The sequence below is a fragment of the Mesoplodon mirus genome, assembly GCF_964341445.2.
Source record: "Mesoplodon mirus genome assembly, chromosome: 1".
Classification (NCBI taxonomy): domain Eukaryota; kingdom Metazoa; phylum Chordata; class Mammalia; order Artiodactyla; family Ziphiidae; genus Mesoplodon; species Mesoplodon mirus.
The window spans coordinates 228557539-228574121 of record NC_138976.1 but is presented as its reverse complement, the minus strand read 5'-3'; the positions used below and the strand labels follow the sequence as shown (position 1 = coordinate 228574121).

General features: G+C 37.5%; 1 protein-coding gene across 1 annotated transcript in view; it reads left to right on the top strand.

The window, feature by feature from the left end:
* The window catches only part of GALNTL6 (polypeptide N-acetylgalactosaminyltransferase like 6), a gene marked incomplete at both ends in the record, with an annotated part of 1095032 nt that overhangs the window by 125102 nt on the left and 953347 nt on the right, over positions 1-16583 (top strand). The window lies entirely within an intron of this gene.

Genomic DNA, 16583 nt, shown 5'->3' with positions numbered 1-16583 from the left:
GTACCTAACAACCACAGTCAGTATATCCAGAGATGCTAAATTTGTTTAACATTTGAAAGTGAATTAATAAATTCGGATTGAAGCAGTAAAACTACATTATCATTTCAATGAGCAACAACCCAAAAAAATCACTTAATAAATTCCAAAGCCCATTGCGATAATAGCATTTTAGCAAACTAAATGTGTAAGCCAACTTTCTTAATCTGATAGAGGATAGCTAAACTAAATCTACAGGGAATATCTTATTTAATGTCTAAATATACAAATGATCCATTTTATAATCACAATGTATGATATAGCCACTGATTTTCAAATTTCTCTATTTCAGGTCATAGCTATCTAATTAATTTTAACAATGAATGAATAGATAAATCTTGAAAAGGGAAAGGAAACCTACTGTGATTATTCATCAGTGATATAACCGTGGAAAAGAAAACAACATCTATACATGAAATATAAGAATTAATAAGATGTTTAGTAAGTTAGCTGTATTTAAATCACAGCACTAAACAGAATCTTTTTTTTGGAAATTTACCATTTACAACGAAATAAAACATAAGATAACTAGGAGTCAGATTGTTCAAAGATGTACAAGGCCATTACACTGAAAACTATAATACTTTAAGGAAAGATAGTGTAAAAAAAAGGTAATGAAAGAGCTGAAGTAAATTCATTGATAGGAAGACTCAGAATGCTCAGCTCCTCCAAATTAATAATCTATAAACTTAATATAATTCTAATCAAAATTCCAACTGTGTGCATGCATGCGTGTGCGTGTGTGTGTGTGTGTGTGTGAAAGAACAAAGGGCCAAGAAGTGCCAAGACACAGAAAAAGGGAAACTAGTAGGAGTGGAATGCTTTGGCTGACAGATATTGACTTATTATGAAAATATAACCTTCCTTCCCACATGCTATTGGCTTAAGAATAGAAAAACAGATCAAAGGAAAAAAATAATCAACTATGAAACACACTCTCTTATGTGTTGAAAATTCACTTACCTGAGTTAGCATTGCAAATAGATTGGAAAAAGGATGAACCATTAAATAAACCATCACGGGTTTTTGGTTATCCATATGGAAATTTATCTTTTCCTCACAGCATATATTAAAATCCTTTCAAGCAAATTACTGGCCTTCAATCTCTAGAAGAAATTTACCTTAGCTTTGAAAGAGTTGATTACATATGAAATGTGCAGTCATCTATTAAAATTAAGTATCACATCAAAAAGTGCCACATATGGGGCTTCCTTGGTGGCGCAGTGGTTGAGAGTCCGCCTGCCGATGCAGGGGACGCGGGTTCGTGCCCCGGTTTGGGAGGATCCCGCGTGCCGCGGAGCGGCTGGGCCTGTGGGCCATGGCCGCTGGGCCTGCGCGTCCGGAGCCTGTGCTCCGCGGCGGAAGGGGCCACAGCGGTGAGAGGCCCGCGTACTGCAAACAAACAAACAAACAAAAACAAACAAACAAAAAAAGTGCCACATATGAAGGGAAAACAGGCCAGCAACTCTGAGAATGTATTTACACCACACAGAGCTAATAAAGAATTCATGTCAAGAGTATACTATTTGAAAAGTTCTACTGATCATTGAGAAATAGACAACACAAAAGATAATACAATGAAAGGCATGAGGAGTTATTTCTAAGAAAAAGAAACAAATGGAAAATAAACATAAGATACTCAACCTTATGACAGATTGTGAGGAAAAACAAATACTTTTAACAACCATTAAGTTGAAAAAAATTCAGTCTTAAGATATCAGCGGTTTCTGGTGTCTATGCAAATTGGTGTAACCATATCCAAGAAAATGGCCACTGCCTGATAGATAATGAACAAAACCTTATGAACCAGGAAATCCACTCAGAAATATAAAGTGAGTAGTAGTTTTCAAACTTTATCAGACTGAGATACATACATTTAAAAAAGTGAACAGGGCTTCCCTGGTGGCACAGTGGTTGAGAGTCTGCCTGCCGATGCTGGGGACATGGGCTCGTGCCCTGGTCTGGGAGGATCCCACATGCCGCAGAGCGGCTGGGCCCGTGAGCCATGGCCACTGAGCCTGTGCGTCCGGAGCCTGTGCTCTGCAACTGGAGAGGTCACAACAGTGAGAGGCCCGCGTACCACAAAAAAATAAATAAATAAATAAGTGCACAGTTAATGAAAAAATATGTACCCTAACTTCATGAATGGCAATCTGTCATTTTCTATTCTACTCAATTATACTTAAAAAATTCTTTTCATGACTCACGGAATTAATTCTGTGCCAGTAAAGAGTTGTGATCTTCAGGTTGCCCGTCCCTAGAGCAACTCCTGCACAATAGAATAGGAAAGTGCACAAGAAATTTCATAGAAGCACTTTTTACAATACATAAGAAGGAATGGTCCTGAGCCTATTTATAAGAAAATAGGTCATAAATTGTGGTGTACAGTCTTACAATGGACTGTTATGTAGCAATAAAAATAAATGAACTTTAGGTCCCTAAAGTCAGGTGGAGCAAATACTGCAAACTACATAAGAATTAAAAGAGAGGTTTTCATTTATACAAAGTCTTAAAATATGCTAAATTAAGCAATAACAGGGAGAGGGAGAGAGTGATGGATAAGTACTGATGGGTATGTGGAAGAATGTTTAGAAGCAAGTGAATGGGTAACACAGAAGTCACAATAATTGTGTCCTCAGGGAGACTGAAGGAATGAGAGTGGGATGGCAAAGGACAAACAGGGTCTTCATAATTATCTTTCCAAAATGTTTAATCCCTAAACCGAGGCTCGGTATGGATTTGTTTTCTTTTATTTCTATTTATTATATCTTCCATAGGCAGTCTTTTGAATGTAAATGATTATTTAAGAATTTAAAAATGGGCTGGAAACAATTCTCATCATTTTTCAGTTTTTATTGAAATATACAGAACATACAGAAAAGTGCCCATATTTTAACTGTACAGATACTGAATTTTCACAATCTAAAGAACATCCAGATCAGGAAACGCACCGTCCTCAATACCCAGTGGCCTTGACTGATCACTGTTTTTCCAGGCCACACCTCTCCTTCGAAGGGTAACCACTTCGTTCTAACAGCATAGATTAATTTATATGCTTTTAAACTTGATAGATTTCACAGTACTACATGTACTGATACATATTATTGAAAATGATATGTGTATATATGTACATATATACACGTATATATACATATGTATACACATATATATTACAAATTTAATTTCACTGTTTTAAATAATTTTTGTACATTGACCTTATATCCTTTGACCTCAGTAAATTCACTCATTTATTCTAATATTATATATCTTATTTTTTTTGTTTTTCATAAGCAGTTACATTGTCTACAATTACGATAGGTTTATTTCTTGCTTTTCAATTCTTTGGTCTTTTCTTTCCTTGCCTTATTGCATTGGTGTGAACCTTAGGTACAAAGTTGAGTAGAAGTGGTGATAGTGGGTATGCTAATCTCATTATTAATTTTAAGAGGGATTAAAAATTTCTTTTAATGTTTTTGCTTTTTAGTTTTTCATAAATAGTCTTTAGTACATTGAGAAAAAGTCCTTCTATCCTTAATTCTTATTCCTAATTTTATTCTATTAGTAGTTTTTTTCATCCTTAATGCATTTTCTATTTTGTCAAATAACTTTTTGGCATCTAACAATATGATCATATGTTTTTCTCCTTTTTTATGTTAAGGTGGTTAATATATTGCTTAATTTTTGAATAATAAATCAACTTTGCCTTCCTGTGATAAATACTATTGGTCATTAAATGTTCCTTGATTTGTACATCCATAGATTTGATTTGGTATTATTTTGGTGGGATTTATGCCTTTATGTTCATGATAGCGATTGTTGTGTACTTTCATTTTTTAATGCGTTTGTCAAGGTTTAGTATTGAAGTTATCATGGCTTCTTAAAATCTTAAAACATGCTCCCTTTTATCCTATTCTCTGAAAGACTAAGATATTTTTTTCTTAAATATTTGGCAGAATTAACCACAAAAATATTTGGGCTTGAACGGAGTGTGTGTGTGTGTGTGTGTGTGTGTGTGTGTGTAAATGCATGAAATAGTAAATTATATATTTTAACAGGTACAAAATTATTCAGGTTTCTAACACGTCTGCTCTCAGTTTGGTTAAGTGATTTTTTTTTTTTTTTTTACTGATTTTTCTACTTAATCCCTATGTTTGTCAAATTTATTGGCATGTGTAGCATCCTCCTAATATCTTTCAAAGTTTGAACGTTCTTTATGTGGATATAGAAGCTAAGTTGGCCGTTTTCTCTCAACATTAAATGCCATTCCATCACCTTCTGATGTCCATCATTTTTATGAGACATCAACTCTTAGGTGTATTGCTGCTCCAATAAAGGCAATATTTCTTTTTTTATCTTCTTGCATAAGGATTTTCCCTTCGTCTCCAATTTTCAGAAATTTTACCTTTGTAGTTGATGACGTCATTGTTTAATCCACAAGACCATCTCTGCCAATATTGGCCATGGCAGGTTTTTTTTGGTAGCAGTGGGTGCCCTTCTGCATTTTCACAACTTTCAGTGTTTGAGAAGTGTTTCTCTTTGGTGGGAAGTAAGTTCTTTCTCTGAACTTGACAGAAGCAGACATTCACTTCTGTAGCCTCCCTTGCAGCTAAATTGTGGGCACATAATTCAGTCTTGGACCCAAACTGAGTTTTTTAATAAAGAGCTGGACAAGGAGGCCTCGAAATTGATGGCTGTTGGAGCAGCACACATGTCCACAAGCAGCTGGTGTTGTGTTGCTGTGGCCACATTCTGAGTCCAATACTGATCATTCTTCAGGAAAACAGTTCTGGTTTGGGATGCTATTTTTGGCAGGGTAATGCCTGAGCTGTGTTTCTCAGATCTCTCACTGATTCTGTTAGCTTCCCATATCATTTATATTACACTTTCTGCTTAAATTAGCTGGATTAGGTTTCTGTTGCAACTAAAAACTATCACTACCTCTGACATCTTCTCTCACATCCTTCACAACCAGTCAGTCATCAAATTCTATCTCAGGTACATCTTTCAAATAAATCTTCTTTTTTTTTTTTTTTTTTTGGCCGTACGCGGGCCTCTCACTGTTGTGGCCTCTCCCGTTGCGGAGCACAGGCTCTGGACATGCAGGCTCAGTGGCCATGGCTCACGGGCCCAGCCGCTCCATGGAATGTGGGATCCTCCCGGACCGGGGCACGAACCCGCGTCCCCTGCATCGGCAGGCGGACTCTCAACCACTGTGCCACCAGGGAAGCCCTAAATCTTCTTTTTTAAATAAATTTATTTATTTTATTTATTTATTTTTGGCTGCGTTGGGTCTTCATTGATGTGCACGGGCTTTCTCTAGTTGCGATGAGCAGGGGCTACGCTTCGTTGCAGTGCACGGGCTTCTCATTGCAGAGGCTTCTCTTGCGGAGCACAGGCTCTAGGTACGTGAGCTTCAGTAGTTGTGGCACGTGGAGTCAGTAGTTGTGCCTCATGGACTCTAGAGTGCAGGCTCAGTAGTTGTGGCATACGGGCATGTGGAATCTTCCCAGACCAGGGCTTGAACCTGTGTCCCCTGCATTGGCAGGTGGATTCTTAACCACTGTGCCACCAGGGAAGCCTCAAATAAATCTTACATCATTTCCCATGTCTCCTTGTAAATCAGTTCTAATCCTGTACATGGACTGTTGCAGGAACCCTTCTTGATAGCCTGCAGTCCACTTACATGCAGCACCATCAATTATTTCGGTTTAGATCTCTCGCTTAAAAACGTCTAATACTTTTACATTGACATTAGGATAAAATCCCCAACCATTGTCATGACTTTAAGAGCTCCTAGGATGTAGAACTTATGGACTCTGAGGCTTCACCCCTCACCTCTCTTGTCAGCACTAACTCTGCTTTCTTTATTTCAAAGATACATTGTGGTTTTTTATTCTATTGAGTTTTTGAAAGAAAATCCATTATCTTGAACATGTTAATAACTGGGCAATATGCTAACTTAATGAAATACTAACAAATATTTTATATAAAGATTTTTTGTTTGTTTTTTCATTAGAAAAACCTGTAACCTCTTATTTCATCCATAGCTTCCAAAATAAATTTGGAAGAATAAATATTGTAAAATATGCTTAGCCTAGGAAATATACAACAATTAGAATGTATATGAGATTTTTTTCAACTTAGTAAATACAAAATATTGCATGTGGAGTAAAGAAGAATTTCAAGATCAAACTTTATAATTAATGGCATATTAAGTATAACCAATTGGACAGGGTCTCACATTTTACCATCTTTCACAAACTATGCAATTCTAAGAAAATTGGAGTATGATATGCAAGGACTTTTTTGACAGAATTATAGTGCTGTTGGGAAATTGTTGCCTTATGTGAATACAAACATTTGAGTGAATTAATCATTAGGCAATGTTCCCATAGGTAAGATACTAAGCCTGGACCATGGAGTTTAAAAGATTTCATCATCTTAGAGATGAATCAGCAATTAGAGCTATTTAAAGTAGCTCTAGAGCTATTTTAAAATAGAGTTCTTTAAGATAATTTTAGTTTTTTTGTGTTGTTATTTTTCTATTAGAATTATACCACTTTAATGGATATAGCTTCTCAGAATTAATATTTTTATGTGAACTGGTGGTGTCCTTTTCTATAACTTTTTCTTTAAATTTCTCTTTACAATAATGAATGAATCCCACAGAGCAATAGACAGTGTGAGGTCAAAATATTGTCCTGAAAAAAACAGATGCCCCATGTGATGATGCCAGCATTCAAGTGGCAATGGACCACCTGTTGTCCTGAAGTAAAATTTTAAAAAGAAAAAAACAACCCCCTTTAAAAAGAGTAAACCGTCAACATAAAAGGAAAAACAAAGGTCATTTTTGAAGACATTCCTATTTCATCTTTTCCTTAGTTGGAGTTTAAAAACAAGAGAAAGCAAACTAAGCAATGTGCTTATCTTCTTCCTTCTCCTTGTACGTCTCACCCTCCTTACTTTCGACTAACAACGTGGGCGTTTATTACTTCATATGCAAAGGAGACCTTAGCACCAGATTTTATGTAGGTGTCTTTCTTCAGTTAGCATGGCCTTCTGATCTGCACCCTCTATTTTTGAATTTGGTAACTCGTTACAACAGTGCCTATAACAGCAAGGAAACCAAATTAGAGTCAAGTTTTGCAATTTTTTTTAAAAGGGGGACCTACAGGAGGAAATAAATAGCTTTTCAATGAGCAAAGTTTAGGGAACTGCTTCTGTTTAAAAACAAAACATACACTAGAAATTGAAAACTCGGAGAAATGACTGCTGTTTCACATTCTAAAACGGAAAGAGGCAATGTTGCATAACAGCAGGAGTTTTAGAACCTCATTCAGAAGGTAAATAACAGATCATCTCAGAAAAAAGGGACCGGTGGAGTTGAAGTGTTTCCAGTGATGGCCACACCCCAAGTATAGATACATTAAACTGGCAGTGTTAATCTAGTGCCTTTTGTCTCTTCTGTTTTCAATGAGAAATCATTAAGAGGAAAAAAAATTGGGAAATACAATCAAGGGTGTGTATCACTTTTAATTCATAGGACCATAGTGTATTAAATTTGGGAAAGATAATAGATATGAAAGAGACTAGAATTCTCATTTTATCATGAGATGAGTGTCTGGTATGTCCAAAAGCAATAGTAAATGATGTAGCTGGGAATAAATCCAGGTCATAGGGCTTTCTGTTCTGTGTTTTTTCAATACACTGGTCATTTACATCATCTGTATGTTTATACTGAGATTATGGAAAAGGTCTGAACCTTTCTCGTTTCCCCTTCCAGAGCTTAAAGAAAAGCTTACATAGTGATTCAAATAGTGACAATTTGCTTAATCCCAAAAGGAAAATAGGCTGAAGAAAAAAAAAAAAGATGTGAATGGGGTAAATTGTTTATGTATACACACAGTTAACTTCATAGTGTAGACATTTTTAAACTAATTATTTGCTTGTCTATAGAAAGTATAAAGATATCACTTCAGTTAATCCTAAGGAGTAGTGCCAGCCTAACTGTAAATAACTGTAAATCTTCTCTTACTGGGACAGAATCTATTTCCATCTCGGTGAGCCAACTTCAGCACCAAAGACACTTAATAATCCATATTGACAGGACATAAAAACCTGCATTCAACAGTGTTTCTGTTGGGAGGAAACTCTCCAAGGATTTCTTGTATTTCTGCACATCTTGAGAGCGGAGGAATCACATGCCCTCGTTCTGGACATCTTTACAAAGACGTTTTATAGCAGATGGCCTCAGAAGATAGAGATAATTGTGGATGCCTTGTTCCAGTGTTACAAAGAGAATGTCTCCCTCCAAGGTGAAGCAGGCAGGCTTCTGCCCATTATAGAAAGGTCAGGTTTCCTAGGCTTAGGTGGCCTCTCTTGTCATGTAAGTCACTGAATGTTCTGGCATCACCTGGCCCTTTTCTCAGCACCCACTGGGAATTGGGGCTGAGGGAACAGGCATCAGTAATACTGGGTATTGCAATTTCTGTGAACAAGAGAGTTATTTTTTCTGAGACCCAAGAGTCTCACGTCTTCTGCGCATGTCTGAGAAACTGGCAGACTAACTAGTAAACTTGCAAGTGGAGTGAAATCTCAGACCCTTCACAGTCCTTGACATTATCATCTTTCCACTCCTGCGGTTCATTCTGTATGCTTCTATCAGACTCACATTTATAAGGCCCCTGTCCCATTTTATCATATTTCTATCAAAAATCTCCAGTGTTTTCCAATGATTCGGATTCTCTCCAAGGAATGTAAAACCTGCGATTATATGGTTCCAACTTTCCTTTGTGTCCCATCCAGTATAGATTCTCAACAAGAAATGAAAAGCTTTTCATTGTGTGGCTCCAACCCGCCTTTTAAATTTTACTTCTTGTGCCCTGAGCAAATCCCATTTTCCCACCCCATGGCCTTCATCTGTTGTTCCCTACCATCTGACCATATTGTCTTTTCCCTCATTTCTGTTGTTTTTCAAGAACACTCTAACTTACAGGACGGTGAGCAGTTATTGTAGTGGCAGCTGCGTGGCACCACCCAGACCCCCTCTTCAGGGAGGAGAGGTTTAAACCCTCACAGCTGCTGGAGGAGGCGTCAGCGGGCATCCTCAGGGTGTTTCTGTCTGACAGTTTCCCTGGGGCCCTCAGAGCTTCCTTGGTCAAGGTTGTACCTCCTTCCCAGAGAAAGCCCATGTCAAATGACCAATGAAGAGGTACTAAGACTCAACTCAAATTTGCAGTGGGGTCTTAGTACCATTCCAGCTGTGCCTTTTGAAGGCCATTCCAGCTGCACACTTCCCTGCTGGTTTGGGTGATGTTTTGTGGTGACTACATCACAATCCTGCTATTTTTCCTCTTTCTTGTTAATAAGCTTCCTGCACACAAATCTCTGTGTCGGACTCTGCTTCCTGGGGAACCCCACCTGCAGCAGTTAACATCCATATAGAATGTAATCTCCTTGAGAAAAGGCCGGCCTCGGCCTCTCCCTTGTTTTCTTGTATCCATTCAGGCACCTCTAATAATAGCTCTTCAGTAAGTATTTGTTGAATGAAATTGAACTGAATGGAGTGGAGAAGCTAACCTTGCGTTTTTTCATTAGCATCCAAAATAAATACAGAACATGGTACGAGGCGACATCTTCCTAACCCAGTAGTGGATATAAAGTGAGAAATATATTTTAGAATCCAGAATCAGGGAAAGAGACCCTGCTACTCAAAAGAAGGGTCAAAGAGACAGTATAATTTGAATTGTATCTAGTCTTTCCTATCTAAAAATAACTATGATTATATTTGTCTGAAATAAATTAAGGGAAGATATTGCAGAAATAAATTCAGAGAAAGGAAGGGAAAATATTCATTCACCATCACTTTTATGAATGAGTCTAATGGTTTAAACAGCAGCACTGAATGGTAGAATTTATATGTATAAAGCCAAATAAGAATGGTTCTAATGTTTCTTATTGGCCAGGACTACTCTAAGCTTCCTCTCAGAAAGCAAACTTGAAAAATTACTCTTGAAATTTTAAAGAAATTTTAAAGCAATAGCCTAGCCTAAGATATTTTAAATAGCTCCAAGAAAACAGATGTTATAGCAATAACTTGCTAGTAGAAGTTGAAAAAAAAAAAAACAAAGCTAAGAATATGAGAAACAACCAGTCGTACCAAAAGCTCTAAGTATATTTCAACAGTAACCACCGTCTACCCCACTTACATTTTCTCATCACTCTTTCAAGCACTGGAGAGGTTTAGAGAACTGATTCCACACTGTAAAATGTGTTTTCAGTTTGATAAAAAGCTACTAGATTATAAACAAGTGTGTGCTCTTGGGCATATTGATTAAACGTTTGTTCAATGTCAACAGGTATACTTGTTCCTTGTTTGGGCTTTGCAGTAAATGATGGATCATGGCCTTCCATTAAAAAGAATCTTTAATCTTTCAGTTTATATATCATCTGTTTTCCCAGCTGAGTCTTTTAGTCATTGGCCTTAACATCCAGAATAACAGCTTTGTGATTCTGCTTGCAGTTTTTTTCCCCTTAGTGTTTTTTTCTCCCCCAGATATATTTCTTCTACTTGAAATGTCATCCCTTGAGAAAATGTGTTGAAAAAAAAGTCATCGTTATTTGAAATGGTTATTGTCTAATTATTATTCTGTTCCCTTCATGTCTAATTTATTATTTGTTAGACACTAATTTATTACTATTTGGCAATACCTGTACGACTCTATTCACATTTTCATTGCATTTCTTTCATAATATTTAAATATTAAAAATAATATTTAACATGAAAAAGATTCTCTTCTTATGTGATACTTCTTTCTTGTGGCATCTAAAATTTGGATTTTTTTTTCGAAATAAAAGTAGCAAAAGCATAACCTAAATGATGCCAAGTGCTAAATGAGACCCTTAAGTATTCTAAACAAATATGCAGTATTTGACTCTTTTTTTTTTTCCCCCACGGTTTCTCCTGGTAGGTGCTGTTGGGATTATAGGTGGGATGATTAGTTGTACAGAATCGCTCAACACATTAGAGGCCGTTAGCATGCAGAGCCCTAGGCGGTCAACGTCCAGCGCAGCCCCTAATCGTTATGACAACCTCAAGTGTTTGCACACATTTCCAGGTTCCTCCCGGGGAAATCGCGCTGCCCCATTTTCTTACGCCGCTTCTGACACTAATCTTTATTACTGGTTATAGTACAGCAATTTCTTTTACTTATTGTGTTCTCAACTTCCCACTCTCACCATTCTAACCAGACCAGTACTTTTTTTTTTTTTTGCGGTACGCGGGCTTCTCACTGTTGTGGCCTCTCCCGTTGCGGAGCACAGGCTCCGGACGCGCAGGCTCAGTGGCCATGGCTCACGGGCCCAGCCGCTCCGCGGCATGTGGGATCTTCCCGGACCGGGGCACGAACCCGTGTCCCCTGCATCGGCAGGCGGACTCTCAACCACTGCGCCACCAGGGAAGCCCCCATGATAGCATTTTAGATCAGATATTACTGGCTCTGAAACAAATTTAATTCTCATTACAATTCATGACTTGTGTATCTGTCTAATGGAGAGCACTGAATTGGCTGCCAATTAAATTTATGCTATTTCAATCTGCATGCATGTTCCTGAAATAATCCTAAAAGCCTTCAATTCAACTTGCTAACAAAAGAAACTGATCCATCGTGTTGGCTTTTTTTTTTTTTTTTTTTCATCCTAAATTGTGTTCCCTAATCCTCAGTAGATTTTTTGACTTGGCATGAATTGGGATTGATTCAGCTCCAAATTATAGAAGCTCTTCAGTTAATTATCTTCATGTTATCCACTTAGATAAATGAAAGTCACTTCACTTTAAAGTTCTAACTCAATCAACTTCTTAGGGGACCAGTGCAAAACAGGTAATAGCAAATATATTTGAATACGTAGGGTCTTTTTAGAAGAACCTCTTAGTATCCCTGGAACTGGTACAATTCCCAGTGGTTAAAGGAAGAATTAGAATTCTGACTCAAGTTGTAATGCAGATTTGTGCTCTGACAAAAAGCTACTAAAATGATGTGTTTAAAGACAACTATTTTTTTCCAAACAAAATCTTGAAGAAAATAACATTTTCCTAAGGGAGTTTACCATATGTTTCTGAGAAAATTATTTATTGTTTTAGAAACTAGACAGTAAATCATTTAGGAGCCTAAGGTTTCACTGAGCATGAGTTGAAATTAATTTATTAAATGTGAGTGACCGTTCCTGATAGAGCATGTTGTTGAATATCTGTCTTTTCAGGAACACGTTGTCTTAAGAAAATGACAGGTGACAAATAGCCCCATACTGCTCCTTTAGACTCTCATTTGGTTTAATTTTCAGCAGCTTTCTGACATGCCATTGTCTTTCCAAGCCTGTGCTGAGTTACTTACAGCCACTTTTTTGCTATTTTGTATTGTTCTGACCCTCTGCAGTTTATATTCTCCATCTCTTCTAAGTTCTCCTTAAAGGAATAACGGTGTGTTTTCTTGTCTCCACTCCTTCCCCAAGTCACAGAATATTGAATTGTCACTTGAGGAGACATAGTTAGCCCTAGCCTAAGAGGGCCCTTTCTTCTTTCCCTGTGTTATAGATTTGTGCTGTGGGTTGGTTAGTCGTGTAAGTCCAATGCACCAACTTTTGGTTCTATGCCAGGATTAAACCCATAGTATTTCACTATTTGTACATGAACCCTGATAAGCATTTTAGGAGATGACTGCCCTGTGATCCACACTTGGCTGAGTTTTCCTATGAGGTTTCCTACCATCCTCATGACTGTGGCATCATAACCAGAACAGTTCAGGAGACTCTTCTGCTTGAATCTAAAAGCAAGTGTGTCTCAGGAAACGCCAGCCACATAGCTGAAATCCTGCCACCCTCTTTTAAATGACATTGAAGAGAGAGAATGAAACCTGCAATGCTACCTACCAAAGAGGAAATAAAAGTAGAAATACACATTCAAATGAGACACGGAGTTGTTGAGGCCAGGGGAGAATCTGAATGTTACATTGTCTTGTGTGTCAAATGATGCACCTTTACTGCCAGAGAAGAAATTGGCTTGTTCACTCCTACATTCAGAAGCAATCTCTGCAGTGACTGCAGAGGAATGTGTAAACATATATGAGCCCAGGAGAGTCAAAAGAGGTCTATCTATCTTCTCTCTATCATCCACCTATCTATCTCTCTATCTATCTATCATCTATCAGGAGAATAGCTGTGTAGGGGTCACTCACAGTGTGGAAAGCAAGGGGCTTCTCCCCAGTGTCTAAAGATTTATCATGTGATAAAAGGATTAACCTTTTTGGTGGACCAAAGACAGAATAAGACTATGTTGGCAATGCTGGGAGCATAGATTTTGTTTCAACTGCATGGAGAACTTCCATCCAGAACTTTCAGGCAATGGAATGAGTGGATTAATACACAGGGATCATGAGATGCTAATGAGTCACTTAGAGTGTGAGATGTATCCTGTAGTCTCTGGGCAAGAAAAAGTAACTTCCTCTCTGCCCTTCTAGGTTCTTGGCTGAGACCCTGCTCTAATAAAAAAGCCAGATGAATAGGAGAAAAACAAAGTTTTTAAGTTTAATAACATGTATATCCCTTGTATGCATGGGAGATATCCAGGGAAACTGAAACTGAGTAACTCCTTCTGAAGTGGTCCAAGCCATCACCTTAAATGCCATCTACACTAAAGACAAAAGGGAGGTGAGGGGTCTGGGGAGCAGTTATGGGAGGTTTTCAGACAAAGCGCAGTAGACAAGAGTATGCTTGTCATGCAGATTTAGGTCAGTGCCTTCTCATTTGATAATTTCTAGAGATTGAGAGTCAACTCCTCTTCCTAGTACAGAGAGGGAGACAGTCTTCCCAATGGGGATGTCCATTATACATGTAAATGTCTCTTACAAAAGGGTAATTTCTGGGTTTGCAGAGCGTCTCCTGTGTCTGCTGTTTCTTAAAAATAATCAGCTCAAAATAAGTCTTATGCCGAAGAGGCATATTTTGGGGCGTGGCATATCCTCCCCTTCATATCAATAGGCAGCTAAGAAGCAGGGGAGTAACTTGATAATAATAGATTAATCCTATCCATGCAGTCTTTGTCTTATTTAGTCAGATGGTTAATTGAGCATTCATTTAGCATTGATAGATCAATGAATTTAGGGTAAAGTCTGGAAAATAAGAAAGATTATTTGGGCTAGAGATATATGAGTATCATCTACATCAGGGGGATAGTTAAAATTATTAAAGAAAAACATAAATGGGCTCTCACAAAACAAAAGAAGACATAAAAGGAAGTAATAAGAGAATAGAAAACTTGGAGAAATATATCTATATATTGATCTCTCTCTCTCTCTCTCTCTATATATATATATACATATATATATATATATATATATATATATATATATATATATATATGAAAAGAGAGACAATGGGGAAAAAAGACTAAAAGACATGGCATTAAATAAACTAAAACATTGTTATAGTAGATGAGAGAATGGTATAGTTAAAGCCTCATGAAATTTTGGTAGTGGGGTTGGGAGATGCTATTTCTTTGAACTCTCCTGTGGATTGAATAGAAGATGAAAAGTATATTGTTCCTTAATTTTTCCCAGTAGATTAAAAAATGTATGATGATTGGAATTACCCGTATCAATCAGGATAGGCTAGGGTATCCTAGGGTAACATACAATGGGGCCACATGAGGGGTTTGAACCACGCCCTGAGTGAAGGAGTGATCACTGCTCAGTCCTGGCAGACTGGAAAGGACACAAATCAAGACCACTGAAAATTCACTGGCCGGATAAATATTTAGACAGGTGTTTATCCCTGAGCAGTGAGGGCGTCCTGTCCATTCATTGGCTAGATTAGGGCTGCACCTGGGCAGTCCACAAGTCTATTAAAAAAGGTGGGTTTTTTTTGTTGTGTTGTTACTATTGCCATCAAAAATAGGAAAAGGAGTCAAGAATATCCAAGCCAGGAATGAAAATGATTCATTTTCAACCAAAGGATTCAGGGGCAAAGGGAGAGGCAAGATAAATAGATGGGAGACATTGCATTAGAATTAAAATAAAACAGAATTGGAGTGGACAAAATTGCAATGGGGAAAAAAATACCACCAGCAATGCAACTGAAATTGTATGTCAAAAAAAATGTCCAAAATAACAATCAAGTATAAAAAGTGACAGGCTAAACAATCATTTAATTAAGAATTATAAATGGCCCAAAAAAGACAAAAATAAATCCACTCTCCAGAAAATCCAGAGATTTAAAAAAATAGAAGACTAAATAGTATCTTTTTCCAAACTAGTAAAATTTTAGATGATAATCCCCATTTTTGTCACGGGTATGACAGAATACTCATTCTTTTTTTTTTTTTTTTTCCTTTGGTACGCGGGCCTCTCACTGTTGTGGCCTCTCCTGTTGTGGAGCACAGGCTCCGGACGTGCAGGCCCAGCGGCCATGGCTCACGGGCCCAGCCGCTCCGCAGCATGTGGGATCTTCCCGGACCAGGGCACAAACCCGTGTCCCCTGCATCAGCAGGCGGACTCTCAACCACTGCGCCACCAGGGAAGCCCAGAATACTCATTCTTATATGTGCTGATAGATATGTCATCAGGAAAACTTGTTTTCAAGGCATCATGTTTCTGGAGACAAAAATGATTATAATGAGAGGCCATGTAACAGAAATTCAAAGGCGAAGAGAGCCTGCCTGGATTTGAGGTCAGATTTTGACATTTACCACTTCTGGATGGAATTTTTGCAATGTAAAAGTTTAAATAGTAATTTATTTTGATCTGGCATTTCTACTCCTAAGAATTAAAAACATGTCTACCAGTGAGTAAAAGATAATGCCTAATTAGATTCAATGCGGCATTCTTTATTTTACTAAAAACTGAAGAAAACCTAAAATAGGTTATTCTGTAAAGAATGTCACATGAGCCATGGATGCATTCCTGCCACTAATAAGGATAATGTGCAATATATTTTTAAGTGTTCTGACGTAGAAAGAGATCTAGTATATACCAGCGGAAGTCAGTGGAAGAAGAAAATGTGCAAGTCTCTCCCATTTTCAGAAAGAATGTATAAGTATACGAGTGGAAAAATAGAGGAATATAAAATTTTAGAGCAGTTTCCTTTGAGAGGTATAATTATAAAGGAATTTCAATTTATTATTTATTTTAAATGTTTGAATATTGAATAACATTTTATGACTCCTATAATCAGAAAAAAACTGAAGCTATAACAATGGAACTCATTTCAAGTAGTAAGATACCAGTTTAGAAAAGTTGCATATCGTGTACTACACATTCTATATATATTTTAAAATTCTCTTAATAATGTGGAAGAGAATTGATAATACAGCACTTATGACCATTGTACAGAGAAAACGCTCAGGCAGCCGTGCAAGTGGGCATGAAATTTTCATTTTCTATTAAGACTCATTTTATCTGGGTCCCTTAAATGCCTCCAACAAACTCCTTCCTGCTGTCCCCTGCCCAGCTTGCTCACATAAACAGAAAATTAACAGCCCAAAGACTTGAAGCAGTACT